Here is a 13,744-nt window from a genome sequence, read left to right as displayed (position 1 = left end):
AAATATTATTTTGTTCAAAAGAAATGTAAAGCATTAGTTTTATGATCAGTGAAGTGATTATTACCTTTCTGTTGTGCATTTGTGTTGCAGGTTTTATGAAGCCAATAGTTTTGTCCTGTCTAGCAACTCTTCAGAAAAGAGAGTTGTATCATTGTAATAATGTGTATTATTAGTGAATTTCTGTCCACCACAGGCACCAGGAATCCTTCTACCTTGGAATCTGAATTACTTTGTACAAATACTTTATTTTTATTTCTCGCACTATCTACTTATTACATGTTACTTCAGTGGCATTCAAGCAGATTAACTTTCTTTCCCTTTCAGATTTGAGTACACACATATAATACTTGTCCCTTTCCCAGGYAGAATTGGCAGGTGTTTTATACATCAGATACTTCTCAAAACTGTGTTACTCAAGAAAACTATGCAGTTTTCCGAGTCTGAGGCATCTTTCTCCATACATTCTTACAAAAGTTGTGTCAACTTTACTTAATTAGCATTGATGTGATATCAACTGATGATTGTACGGGCTGTTCAGAGACCTTTGTGTCGCAACGTGGTGTTTCTTTTCATTGTGGGATGACTCTGCACTGCTGGCTTCCATCATAACAAATTAAAGTTTAACCCACTCATGTTCTGGAAATAACGGGGTTTGCCAGGTGCCATTACACTTCTGTGCAGGTGTAGAAACCTTCCTTTGTGGAAAGGCTGCAGCTTGAACAGTTTAACGGGGAAAACTAACCATTTTAGGATTTCTGGATAAACAGTTCTCAGACAATAGTTAATGAAATGTATATACACACAAAGTTCACACTGTTGAACATGGAGTGAGAAATAAAGGAAAGAAGAATGGATGAGAGAAATGAGAATCCAGTTTTCTTCATGCTGAATTTGTATCAGAATTTTAGTATGGTAGAGAAAGGATCTGAAAATTGCAAGGTGATTTGCTATTGAGCTCTCAGGCAGCTGGAGTCTATTGTGTTATTCTGCTGCTCCAAACAGTAAATTAATACCTTCCAATTAAATATACATTTCAGAGTAGGAACATTTCTGTGGCCTTGCAAAAGTCAGCCAGACTTGAGGTGTTTCATAGTAAGGCTTTCCTTTGTGGGGCTTCTGAATAAAAATTCCAAAACACTCATGGAGAAAATCATACAGATATACAACATCCTGAAAGACTGAACAGTGCTGCTAAAATCCTTTTTATATGGTCTATTTTTATTCAGCTAGTTCAGCGTAAAATGATACTGCTATGTGAAAAGGATGTGAACATTATACTCCTCCTCTTTCTGTTGCATAATAACTCTTCACATTGCTCTTAGTTTTGAAATTTAAAGTACATTGGTCAGTTACTAATTATTTACTCAACAGAATAGTTGGCAGTGTAAGTTATTTTGAAAGTTTGCATCGCTGTGCTGGTTCCCAGTGTATCTCATACTAACTGTAAGAGGTTTCCCTTCCCTTTTAGAGTGCTTGGTGGCCTCTGTTTGGTATCTCTATTTTGTGGACACCCAGCTGTGACATGACCTCCATCTCTGTCTTGATACTATTAGTTCAGATAAAAGCAATAAGGAATCATTTAGTATTATTCATTGAGCTGAAATCCAGTACAACAGGATGAAATCTGTAAAACAAAATTCAGATTTGAAGATATGAAAGCTTCTTCTGAGTGAAATCTATTAAGGAAGGGACATGTGATAGAATTGTGGAAATCCCAGCATTGTAGATTTTTGTAGAACAAGCAGTCTTGTCTGGAAAGAGCTGTCTGTATTGAGATATGCTGGGTCATCTAACCCAGCAGGGTCTGTCTAGGATTTTTTTGAAATGGTGTAGAAGGACCAGATACAAAAGATAAGGTGAAAAGTTAACTTTGAAATCCTATATTATTGTTCTAATCATCTGATAATATCCAGCAATAAGAGGGATACAAGCTGTTATTAAGGTGAACTGCTAAATTAAAACTCTCACCAAAGTTTCACCTAAATCCTTCTACAAGATTGCTTATTTCTCACTCAAAGCAGTAACACTTTTTCATCGTAACTTTTCCTAACCTTTGTTGAAAACTCTGACTTTTTCCACCAGAAATAGTATTCATGTAACCTCAGATATCGGTGAATAACATTTTTGAAGTTTTTGATRGAGAAAGTTACATGAGTAACTGAGGGTGATATTATTGTAAAGTTCATTTAAATTTATTTCATGCTTAATTTTCTTTGCAGTTTTCCCAGTGAAAATATTCAACATTCACATTGAAAAAGCTTATTTTTCAGTTTTCTTTTTCAAATTACATTTGAGATTACTTTGAAGAAGGTGTGACTTCTTACAGGTAAACAGAGTAGTAGAGCTGAGGAAAAAAAGTTAACTTGCTCTTTTAGTTGGTTTCACATTGTGTCTTAAGAATTGGATGTATTTTAGGAAGGTCTCAATGCTTTTCCAAATTGTGTTGTCTGATGCTGTGAAGCAGCACCAGGTTCACAGAAGTCCTGCAGAYAGTCACAAATAAAGTAGAGATTGTGAAGGTTTGATATTGCTAGTACATTTCCATAGAAAGTTGTGTAATAGTATTTGAATAAATCCTGAATTTTTATGATGGCCAAATACATTGCATGATTTGAACATTACTGATATGTTTTGAGGGTGGCTATAGAGTAAAAACCTGGTACACTTTGTTTCTGTATGCTGCCACTGGCAATCCTGCACTAGAAGTGTGTGTTTTGGCTGGGAAAAAGAACTGTCTTCTGTCATTAGGCAATAGAATTGAGTAAGAGATGGCATCTTGTGCTGTGATGGGGAAATGAGATTTTCTTTTGGAGATACACTGGGCGGTCAAGAATTTTCATGTGACATCAAAGCCAAAGGACTAAAGAACAGGCTGCTGCTTTGTAGAGGTAACAATATTATTTGGTTATTTTTTTACTGTTGTTTTGATGTTTGTTATCTTCTAGACATGAACCAATTTCAGAGGGTGGGAACAGCTGTCCACGTTGATAGGGCTATCTCATTACTGCTGCCTGCTTTCTTCTGACAGTGATAGTGACTGCTATCAGAAACAGGATATGGAAGTTTGACAATTCCTGTGTACTCTCATGCATCCACTGTTTATGTAAATCAGAACAAAATACTTTCACTCTGCATTGCTTGTAGGTTTAATGGAGGAGACATCCAAAAAGACTAAATGAAAAGCCTGGGTGCCAAAAAAGTGCTTCATTAAACATGSAGAAGAAGCTGCATGTGTTTCAGACTTCTGATTTTTTTAACTCTTTTTTTTTTCTTTCCTCACCCTGTAGGATGACAAAATGAGAAAGAGTTTCCTGTCCCACTTTCAGGGATTTCATAACAACTTTAATTCCTGTTTTTCTGTTTTAAAAAATSCAAACACTGTAAAATAGCTGCTGAATATTCCCACTTATGTATTCTGCCTGACTGTAGTCAGTTTTAGTGCTCAGGATCGGCTTTGTTTGCAGTGACTGAAATTGATAGATTTTCCAAGTTTATTTGATTTGTTTCTAATGCATTGCTTTTTTTTTTTTTTAATTTTTTTTACGTGGAAGTGTTTTAGGAAAAAGAACAAGTTGAGAGTGACTACTAAACAGAGTGTTCCCAAAAAGCCCAGCAAACAAAAGGAAGCCAAGATTGCGACAGATAAGGAATGTCATTACGAACATAGCTTGGGGCGATTCTAACTTGTGGCCATAAATGCAGGAAGTAATTTTCCTCCTGGATCCTTTTTAAATATAGGAACAAAATAAAAATCTGATGATTGCAAGGATGGTGCGTGGGAGATAGTGAAAAATCATATAAATATCTGGGCAATAGGATGAAGGTGCATGTATATGAATTCATAACTCCTAACTGTTAAATTTTTTAGGATCATACCACTAAGGCACCAGCATCTCTGAAGAACTTACATAACTTCATAACAGAGCTTCCTTTCTTAACAGTCAAATAATGTGGTAGGATGTCCCTGTTCTTATGCTCTGAGCAGTATTTTCACAGAATTACTTAGAAAAACTCTGCAGTTCTGTTTTCATTATGTCAGCTCCAAGAAATACATGCAGAAGCTTTAGGCATTTTAATAATTGACTGGATAACTGTCAGGATTGATTAAAAATCCCAGACAAACACCATTATATGAAATAAATTAACTTTTATGAAATAATAGATAAAAAAAATTCATTTCTTCTTTAGTACAGATCAATTAGTGTTTATCTCTATGCAGGCATTTTATGTTTATTTCTATAAGTGTTTTTTTCAATGATTAATAGGCAATTACAAGTTTTTATTCACAGCAAAACAAACAGTACTCTCACTGCTTTCTTACGATATTTTGTTAATATTTATATTTGTATGTTATACGCATGCTCTTTAATCTTTTTATAAATATGTTCTTTAGAAGGACTTTTTTGGTGCTAAAATTTAGTTGTGAATCTTGCTATTGTGTTCTTGACTGAACTATATTTTTCAGTTATATTTCACAGTTAATTCTTGCAAATTAAAATTGGCATCATGTTCAGAAAAAAATATAGTCTATTGCTTATCTGGCCACCTCATTTTCCAGTTGCATCTTTCCTGCAGTTCACTGATTTTCCCAGATTTTTTTTTTAAATTATATTTTATTTGTAAACATTTTTTTCCTTTATTATTTATTCTGCATTTTAAATTACTTATTCCCCAAATCTTTGTTTATGCTAAACCCTGGTGGCAAACCAATTGTCTTCATTTTATATTCAGACAAGAATCTTCCAGAACAAACAGAAGTGAAGTTCTGGTGGCATAAACAAAGTTTGCACATTATGGGAACTCTTCCTTTAAAATTAGTCTGCAAATTCAAGTTCTTAGAATATGAAATCATGAAACTTAAGAGTGAAATAATCTTAGGTGTGGTAGTTGGGAAAGAACTTGATGTTGGCGCTAATCTTGCAGGTTGTTTAATTTCTCAGTGTTTCCCAAAGAAATTGTTTTTCTGCTTTCCTCCACTAATTAAATGCTTTTCAGGTGCAAAGAGCAGCACTGCTTGGTATGAAAAGGACATTAAAGTGGTTAAAGGCTACCCAGAAGTTTGTTAAAATGCTCCATAGCCACCAAGTGCCCATATGAATTTTGCCACACAAAATACTATCTCCTTTAAAGAATTGTGAAATCTCATAGACCTCTTGAAGGTAGGACTTTAATGATTATGTCTTCCTGTTTCAGTTGCTCCACTGTAAATTGTAGTCATTCATTTCTGCCCAATCAAGCATAGAAAATAAACAGTGTTCTTCATTCATGTGAGAACAGGARCTGTGATAAACATGATATAGCACCGCAGAATGTGATTACAAGACTGGGCTTTCTACAATCTATTTAATTTTGCTTAAATTTCTCTTTTTCTGTATCCCCAGCAAGATTATGGATATCACAGAGAAAAATGATGAAGTAATTCACATTCCAGAAATCATGCAATGGCCTCTGGAGTAAAGCGTGCAAACAAATTAAGTAATGCATATTTCATTTCATTTCATTGGCAGTTGGAAATTGTATTGATCGGGACAGAAAGAAAAGCTGTCAGTTGACAATTTTTATCTCAAGTAAAGCAAAATGTTTAAGTTGAAATAAATGAATTAAATGTTAAGATGAATTAAAAAATTAAACTTAGTTAATATGGGCCATTCACTTAAGACTTTGACTCGATCGTCCTTCTGGGTCCCTTGCAACTCAGATGATTCTGTAATCTGGTACATATTAGAAGGATGGAAAGTTGGTTTCAGTGGCTCTAAGCTGCTTTTCCCAGAAGAGGCTCACCTACATAACCCATATCGAGCAAAAATTCTGTTTCTGAAAAAAAGGTTCTTGGTAAGTGTTTTCCTGTTAAGAGAAAGATTTTTGTTTATTTTTGTGGTATTGGTCATGTAAAGATTTAGAGACTATGTCAAAACATGAACTGAGTAAGAAACCAAACCAGAAAACATTGTGTAATGTTTCAATTGCAACTTCTGGTGTTATTTGGGATTTCAGTTTTTCTCACCATGACCTCCGTTTTTCACRCTGTTTTTTAGTTAGATTTTTAAGTCTCTTGCCAATCCCAGACAGAGGCTGCTAGGAATTAACTTCTACAAGTTTCTCTTCTTCAGTAAGCACATTTTTGGAATGCRGTTTAAGATCACTTGGTTTGAGAGACCCAAGGACAGAGTAAAAGCCTCCAACAAGCCCCTGGATGAAAGAGGCACCTGAGTGTAGTGTAGCAAAAAATAGGGGAAGAAAATACCTGCTCCCATAAACATAAAGCATTTTTCATGTTCTATTTGTGTCTTTGTCTGAGAAGAAATTGTTGGTAGAAGACAAAGAGAGGTCAGACTGCCACTACCTGAAAACTGCATAGTACTTCATCAGTTTCCCCTGGTTTTCCATACAAACTCTAAGAAGGTAATTTCTGCCAGCCTTATAACAGTAAATCATAATGAATGTAATTTTGTTAAAGTAAGCTTTTAAACTATTTTTTACATACTAGGGCTACTGATTTTTTACACTCTACTATTTCTTCTGAGAAGAAATTTCACATGGAAATGTCCCAGGAAGGAAGAATTTTACAAGGCATTTTACTTCTGATGTTTCTCTCCATCTTTTCTTTATATTTAGTTCATAGATCTTTCATATTCTTCTGTAGCATTGGCTGGTGCAAGGTTTCTAGTGAGAGAGGGGACATTCATATTTATTAAAAAATGGTTTCATAGTGTACCAAAAATCACAAATTGTTTGGAAATTAATGATACATGAAATCCTATGATCCAGAACGTGCAAGTGCAGAGAAATGAAAGGTTTTTTTTTGGGTTTTTTTTTTTTTTTAATAATGTACCAGCAACAGCCAGCTAAAAGGCAGAGAACAAAAACTGAAATGAAAAGAAAAAAAAATATAAATTTAATACCCTCAAAATTTCAGCAGCTATAAATTGGCAAGTGTCCCCTATGGTTTGGAAATGAAATATTCAGTTAATCCAATATGCTTTTCTCCTCAGGCCAACTGTATGAAAGAAAATCAGAGCACACAAGCCTGGTCATGCACTTACAGACATCTTTCTGCATGATCAGGATGTGAGTTTAGTAGTCATCCCTGCTYCTTCATGATCCACACCAGTGCTGATGTCAGTGTTCCCTGGTGATATGAACTGGCTCAGCCTTCTGAAAGCTGTCACACAAAGTGTACAAAGTATGAGTGCAATTGTGCAAAGTACGAAGACTGCTGGATTACTGTGGCACTTTGCCAGCAGCTGGCTTATTTGGAGGAAAATCTCATTGAGGAAGCCTGTAACAGCCCCAAATGGGATGAACATCTAGCAGTGAGGAACAAGGGCAACATGGGTATGGGCAGGTTCTTGATTCCACCGTCGGTTCCTTTTGTAACGTGCCATCCTAAATTTCAGTCCTATCTGTGTATTTTACCATGTTTAGCATATTTATTTTAGTTGTGACTTTTCAATAAACTCACTTTTTTTTTTTTTTTTTTAACTCAAGAAATAGAAGGTGGTATAGTTTGGCTTCATTTTTTCTCATGGAGCTTGTGTAGTAAAAGTGATTACCTGTGAGTTGGGAAAAAACCCAAACAAACATGGACACACATTGAGCTATCTAAAGGGTGTTTTTGAAAAAAACTTAAGAATTACAGTGTTTGTGCTACAAGTCACATGTTTTATTACTACACATTGACACAAATTATAGCAGAAACATGGTAATTCAGCCTTTTTATGAAGCTTCATCCACAGTACTGCAATGTGACCTTCAAAAAACTGTCTGGCTACTTCAAGTGTTTACAAGAGAGTAGGGAAGGTATGGTGTGCTGTTACATAGATGTTTTAAAATATGAATAGAAAGAAAGTATCTTTCAACTCTTTGCCCAATCAGTTTCTTTCCTTCTAAAATATATTGTGCTTTGAAGCCTAATCTGTTTGCAATGTGGTGTGAGAAATGTGTGACAACTAGTGTTCATGAGAAAATAGAAATAATATTTGAGTATCAGTTACTACTTAAAAAAAAATGCTTTCCTTGCACAATAAGGTGGGAATAACAGCACTTAGTTATGCAGGGTCAGAGTGAGTTTCAGTTCCAAAGAAGTAATAGATTCTTGAGAAAAAGCAATATGAATTCAGGTAAATAATGGTGGAAATGCTTTCTGTGGTGAAACAGCATATATTATCTTTGGAATAGAAGTATTTGGCCCTGAGCTCCCTACCTGCCAAGGAAGATAGTGTTAGTGATTGCATCTAATACTCTCAGTCTTTCATGTCTAGAGTCTTCTTATTGTAGTAGCACATCATGGCCCAGGAAGCCCTTTGATATGTTAGATACCTCCTCTCCACAACCAGTTGCAAGAGAGCTCAGGTAAAATCCCTCCTTTTCTCAGACTGGATTAGATGCGTTCCTGCTGTCCACCAAGGGTAACTCATACCCAAGGAAAACATGGTGTGTGGTGCCTTCATGCTGCTAGCAGCACTAGGGTTTCTTTCTACCATGAGCAGAAATTATAAGCAGAAATTTCCCTTCTTTCATCCAGATGTGCACATGGAAATAGAATGTCTGCTGTTTCAGCAGTGGCCAGCCTCACAGCCAGTTTCAGGCTTCTGTGTATCTTTTGCCTTCCTATTACTACAGTTAGAAGTGTAATCAGTTACTTGTTATGAGATAAAATCCTGCTAGCCATTCTTCTGTGTATAAATTCTAAACCTCTGGTCATGGAAGTAGAACTATGCAGCCACACTCAGTGTTTACTGAGAAGAAAAAACAAAAACTTTGCAGCCAAAAATTCATTTTGCCCTTCTCTTCCTTCTGATCTGAAGAGTAAAACTTGACATCTTTTTAGGAAGGCAATTCCTAGCCATACRCTGACACTGGTGGATCTTTATGTCATTGCTTGCCATCACTTGACACGAGCTATTTATCTACAGCTTAGACTTCAGACTGCTTGTGGGCTGCTGTGGTGGTCTGAAAATAAGTATCACCCAGAAGCACCACAGCATAGCCCATGTAGAGGCTGTTAAAAAAGTAATGTGCAGAACCACAGAACAGGACAGCTTGGAAAGCACATTGAAAAATCATCTGGACCAACCTTTTATAGGAAATGGAGCAGAGATGAGATTACCCAAGTGATCTAAAACATCCTAGGGCTCTTTGTCCCGGAGGAGATGTCCCTAAGAAGAATTTCCTGCAGTTTCTATGGATTCTTATCTGTCTCCTTATCATTTATTCTCTTGGCAGATGCTGGCTTATGTTCTTCCCTCATAGGAATTTTGACACTTTGCGTCTCAGGCTGTGGGTTTATCTCCAGTCAGTAGGTGACAAATTTTAAGTTCTTGTCTGTTGAGTCATCTGATGAATGTGTTTCACCAGAATTCAAACAAAACCTGCACAATACCTTGTCTGACCTAGAAGAGCAGGGGAAACACTCTGATTCCATGTCCCCTAAGGTGATTGCAGGCTCTACAGAGTCACTTCCTCGATGACACCTTTACTTCACCTTCTCATCCTTGACCATCAGACATGCTACCTCAAAGTGCAAAAGGACGAAGTTTTAGGTATGGAAAGGTCAAATGTGAAAAATAAAGTGATTTCATTTCAGCCTGGCACTAACGGAACATGAAATTAAAAACAATGCTTTACTTGATAAGGAAGAACGGATTTCATGTAGAGAGGCCCCAGTCCTCAACTATCAAATGTTCTATCTGAAACCACATCATTTAGAACAGGAAACCCAGAAAAATATGTTTCCTCCAGATCATGTTGATGTAATGGTGTATATAAGGTAATTAATATTCTGGATTTCAAACTGGCCTACTGGAATCCTCCGAGGCAAAATGATATGAGAAAGCAAACAAAACATTTCCTTTCGTTTCCAGAGAAAGATAAATAGGAATATCTAAGCAAGCACTGACAAGCTTTAAAGTCTGATATGAAATTCGATTTTATTATACCATCTAAACAGGATGCTAGAGTAATTGAGAGTTGTTGATTGTTCCACTAAATAAACCTCTGTTTAGAAACAAGAAAGTAAGTTAATGACCAGAAACTCTTTCAATCCAGGGCTAAAATGTGATGTATCAGACTAAGAAGTTCTAAGAAGTTTAAAAAGCCTAACCATTTTCTAGATATTAGAGGAAACAAAACAAATCATCTCTCAAGTGTTTATTGTTTGAGCCATTTACTTAGGAAACAACACTCAGATGCATAAAATCTGCACGAAAATAGTAGAACAGATCTCTGAGTGGTAGAGACCAATTATTTCAGTATTGCATCCAACTTTAGCTTAAAGACCAAACAGATGTGCTTGAAGTTTGTTACCCTTTCCCCTGTCCTTTCCCGATTTGGTTAAGTAGATGAAGAGAAAGAGCAAGAGAGAATGTGATGTCTCTGTCCTCTATCAATATGCAGTAGGCTGAAATCAATGGTTCTTGTGACAAATAGATTAAATTTGTTCTTTTGGTATATCTACCAACTTGTGCTAGAAGATACACAATCCTCATGGATTTTGAATCTCTTCTTTTAAGTGTGATATAAGTCAAAAAGTTTGTGTTCTACCAGCTTCAAGCTCTTGCCTTTTCTTTGACCGCCAAATTAGAGGGTGGTGCGGGATGTAAAAAAAATACACCGATCTCTACTGGATTTAATAAGCACAGTTTTAAAACTAATTTTATACACATTTATCACTCTATTTATTTTTTTTTATATGTGAGAGGAATTATGTATCCAACAAGAGATATGCAAACCCCTCAAAAGCTGCCAAAGAATACAAGTTATACAAGCGGGCATGTCACAGGCTGACTTAGTGACTCAAGTCTTGGCAGCAGCCCTATAAACAAAGCTACTGAATTGGTTTGAATCTGTCTAATCACTGAACCTTTTATGCAGCTCACTTTCAAAGATATGCTGTAAAGAATTGCTAGAGAGTGAAAATTTGACCAAAATGCTTGCATTACTAATGATTTGAAAAATTAGAGTAGGCATCAGAAATTCAATTACAATGGTTGCTGAAATTACAATTTCATTCTCTGAGTTTTAATCATATGTGAATAAATACTAAATATAAACCAAAGATTTGCAAATCAAAATGAATTTTCTTTCTTCAAAAGAATTTGCATTTCTGCTCTGGGAGTCAGCCAAACAGCAGTGCCAGAGATTCTGATCACCTGCAAAATATTTTGAATATCAGGTAAATATTGAGGATCCAGTAGTCATAGTTGCTTCACAGAAGATCAGAGGCCTGCTTGTATATTCTGAGTGCTTTAAATATACRAAAACTTCTGAAAAGGAAGGAAAAAAAAAAGTAAATTAAAAAATTAGAAACCAAGAATTGTGTTTCTGCAGGTCAGATCTTTCCTCAAAGTTGTAGTATTATAGAGATAGCCAAATTCCCAGACAGGGTAGTCATGCTGCTTATAATGAGTTATTTGCCGATTTATAGATGTGTGAAATATATTTATACTCCACAGTTCAATAGCAATGGGTGTTAAGCATTAACAGTTGTTAAGGATACCTTTGCTTCATCACAAACCCCCTTTGGAAAATCCCAATATTTAAAATTTATAATGATTACTATACTCTAATGCTACAGTCTTTATAGGAAGATTTGTGCTAATCTGCACCTGTGACTGTGAAGTCCCGTCTTTCTTTCCCTTTTTTAGTTTCTTCTGGAATGTTGTTTTTTTGACTTTCAGGACTGGACTCAATCACCTCTGCCTGGAGAGGAGCAAAAAGTATTTATGGTCAATTTGGTTAGACATTAACATTTCATTTAGAGATTGAGTGAGAACTCAGTTTATACAGTTTTCAGCGACTGTTATCAAATCTTCACAGTTTGTCACCTGCTGTGAAGCAACATTTACTTAGATTGTTCCCAAGTCCATGTAAATTAACAATTCCTCATTTTCTCCAGAATTGTTCAGCTCAGAAACTGTGACCCAATACATTTGGAGATTAACTTTAATTGTCTGGGATAGGCCAAAAAAGACTTTTAACTGAATGTTTCTTTGCATATCCAGAAATTAGGGAAACTGGAAACAAAGAGTTAACAACCTCTGACATCTGATGCAGCCCACTTTTTTTTTCCAGAAGGTGAAGAGCAATGGTGTGCAGGAGGAAGTTCTTGGAGAGAGGCAGAATATTCCAGCTTTTTCTTTGGGGGATTCTGGCATAGTTTTCACCTTCCCTGACTACAAGGACTGTCCAAAATTCTTAGTCTTCACAGGAAGATTTGGCAAAGAAGGAAAGTTCCATCACCAATTTGCAGTTGATGCAGGTAATGCCTCAGTACTATGTGCTATATCATWATTTTTTTTTCTTGCACAGTGACCTGAACACAGATTCAGTTGACTTGGAGGCTGGTTCAGGCTCCCTGAAGGTGATGACATCTTACTATTTCCCGGAAGCYTAGCGTGCAAATACTGCTTTGCATACAGATGTTTTTGCAACACGACAAATATTTCAGTGCTGAAGTTTCATTTAATTTGAAAAAATGAAAATGAAAAATGTTTTTTGTAAATGCAGCCTTCAAGGCCTTGAAATTTACAGAAATTAAACACATTTAATTTATTCATATGATTATGATTGCTTTTCAAGATGTTGTTAATTGTAGGTGCCAAAATCAATGTCTAATATGGTTTTAGTCCTTATGTCTGTTAAACAGACTCCACAGACCTTTGTTGGTGCCCTGTAATATTTTAATTTCTGCTACCAATGGATTTTCAGGGCCAAATGTTTTTAAAAAGCTCATTGGAAAGGAAGCTTGAATTTCATCCCAGTGTGTTGTGATTACTGAACCATTTTTTTTCCTTTAGCTGTTTAATTATTTTTACCAACAGTATGGTGCAATGATAAATTGAGGGGAAAATAGTGGCCAATAGGAAACTTACTATTCATATTAATATTTATACAGGCTCTTTGTTGTTCATAGGAATGAACCTTGCTCTTTCAGCCACAGAGTTTGCATCATGCATGTATCATAGAAAAATATCTGTACTGCAAGACACAGCTTTTATCTTCAATTCAGTTGAGTAGCACAAGCTTTGGACTTTATGGAAATGTAGTGTTCTATGATTGTGCTTTTTTCTTGTTTTGTTTTTTTTTAATTTTTAAAATTATTGACAGACATAATAGGGAATGACAAGGAATAATGAGGCCACTCAAATTATATATTTCATGACTTTTCAAGGAACATAGTCCCAGAGGTCGGCCTAGTGACCATATTTTTTATTTTGGCCAATGTAGCACAATTATTCTTTTAAGCAGAATTCACTTTTGTATTCAATGCACAGTTCTGTTCAATAAATGGAATGTCAATGTATGTTCTTTTATGCCTTTTTTGAGTTTTGGCATTGTTTCATTTTGTTTTCCCCTTCTGCAAATAAAAATGAATAATGCTAGCAGCTTAAACAGAAGAAGGAAAATCCATATAAAAAAATCATATGGATTTTCTAAGATAATTTAGGCCACAAGGATGGCCTAAATCGTCTCAAATATCTTTTCCAACCTAAGTGAGTCTATGATTCTAAAGACTCTGTCATGAAATATTTGGGAAGTATCCCATGTATTGCATCACAAACCTTTCAGTGACTATGATTATCTATGATAGTATATAAAACATAAGAAAATATAATAGATGAGACAATAGATTTGCCTCAGCAGGTGGTGTTTGAGGAAATTTGGCATTACATAATATGTCAAAGAGTATACATCAGCCAATATATGAGTGTTTAAATTAAAAAACAAATCTAATTTTGATGTA

The 13,744-nt window shown here is 35.5% G+C and overlaps 1 long non-coding RNA gene across 2 annotated transcripts; it reads left to right on the top strand.

Moving 5' to 3' along the window:
* The first annotated feature begins 2,710 nt into the window (after positions 1 to 2,710).
* On the top strand, positions 2,711 to 13,744 carry LOC130579467 (uncharacterized). 2 transcript variants are annotated; one of them, XR_008966007.1, is made up of 4 exons: positions 2,711 to 2,888; positions 4,996 to 5,159; positions 5,382 to 5,475; positions 12,073 to 13,744. It is a non-coding gene; the product is annotated as an uncharacterized LOC130579467 (long non-coding RNA). The 2 variants fall into 2 exon arrangements; XR_008966008.1 differs by lacking the exon at positions 5,382 to 5,475 and having other exon boundaries at positions 2,719 to 2,888.

Source organism: Malurus melanocephalus, unplaced genomic scaffold (assembly GCF_030028575.1).
Source record: "Malurus melanocephalus ecotype Western Australia unplaced genomic scaffold, MMel_1.1 scaffold_276, whole genome shotgun sequence".
In the NCBI taxonomy this organism is placed as follows: Eukaryota; Metazoa; Chordata; class Aves; order Passeriformes; family Maluridae; genus Malurus; species Malurus melanocephalus.
Note: the sequence above shows the minus strand (reverse complement) of the source record. Positions and strands in the feature narration are given on the sequence as shown.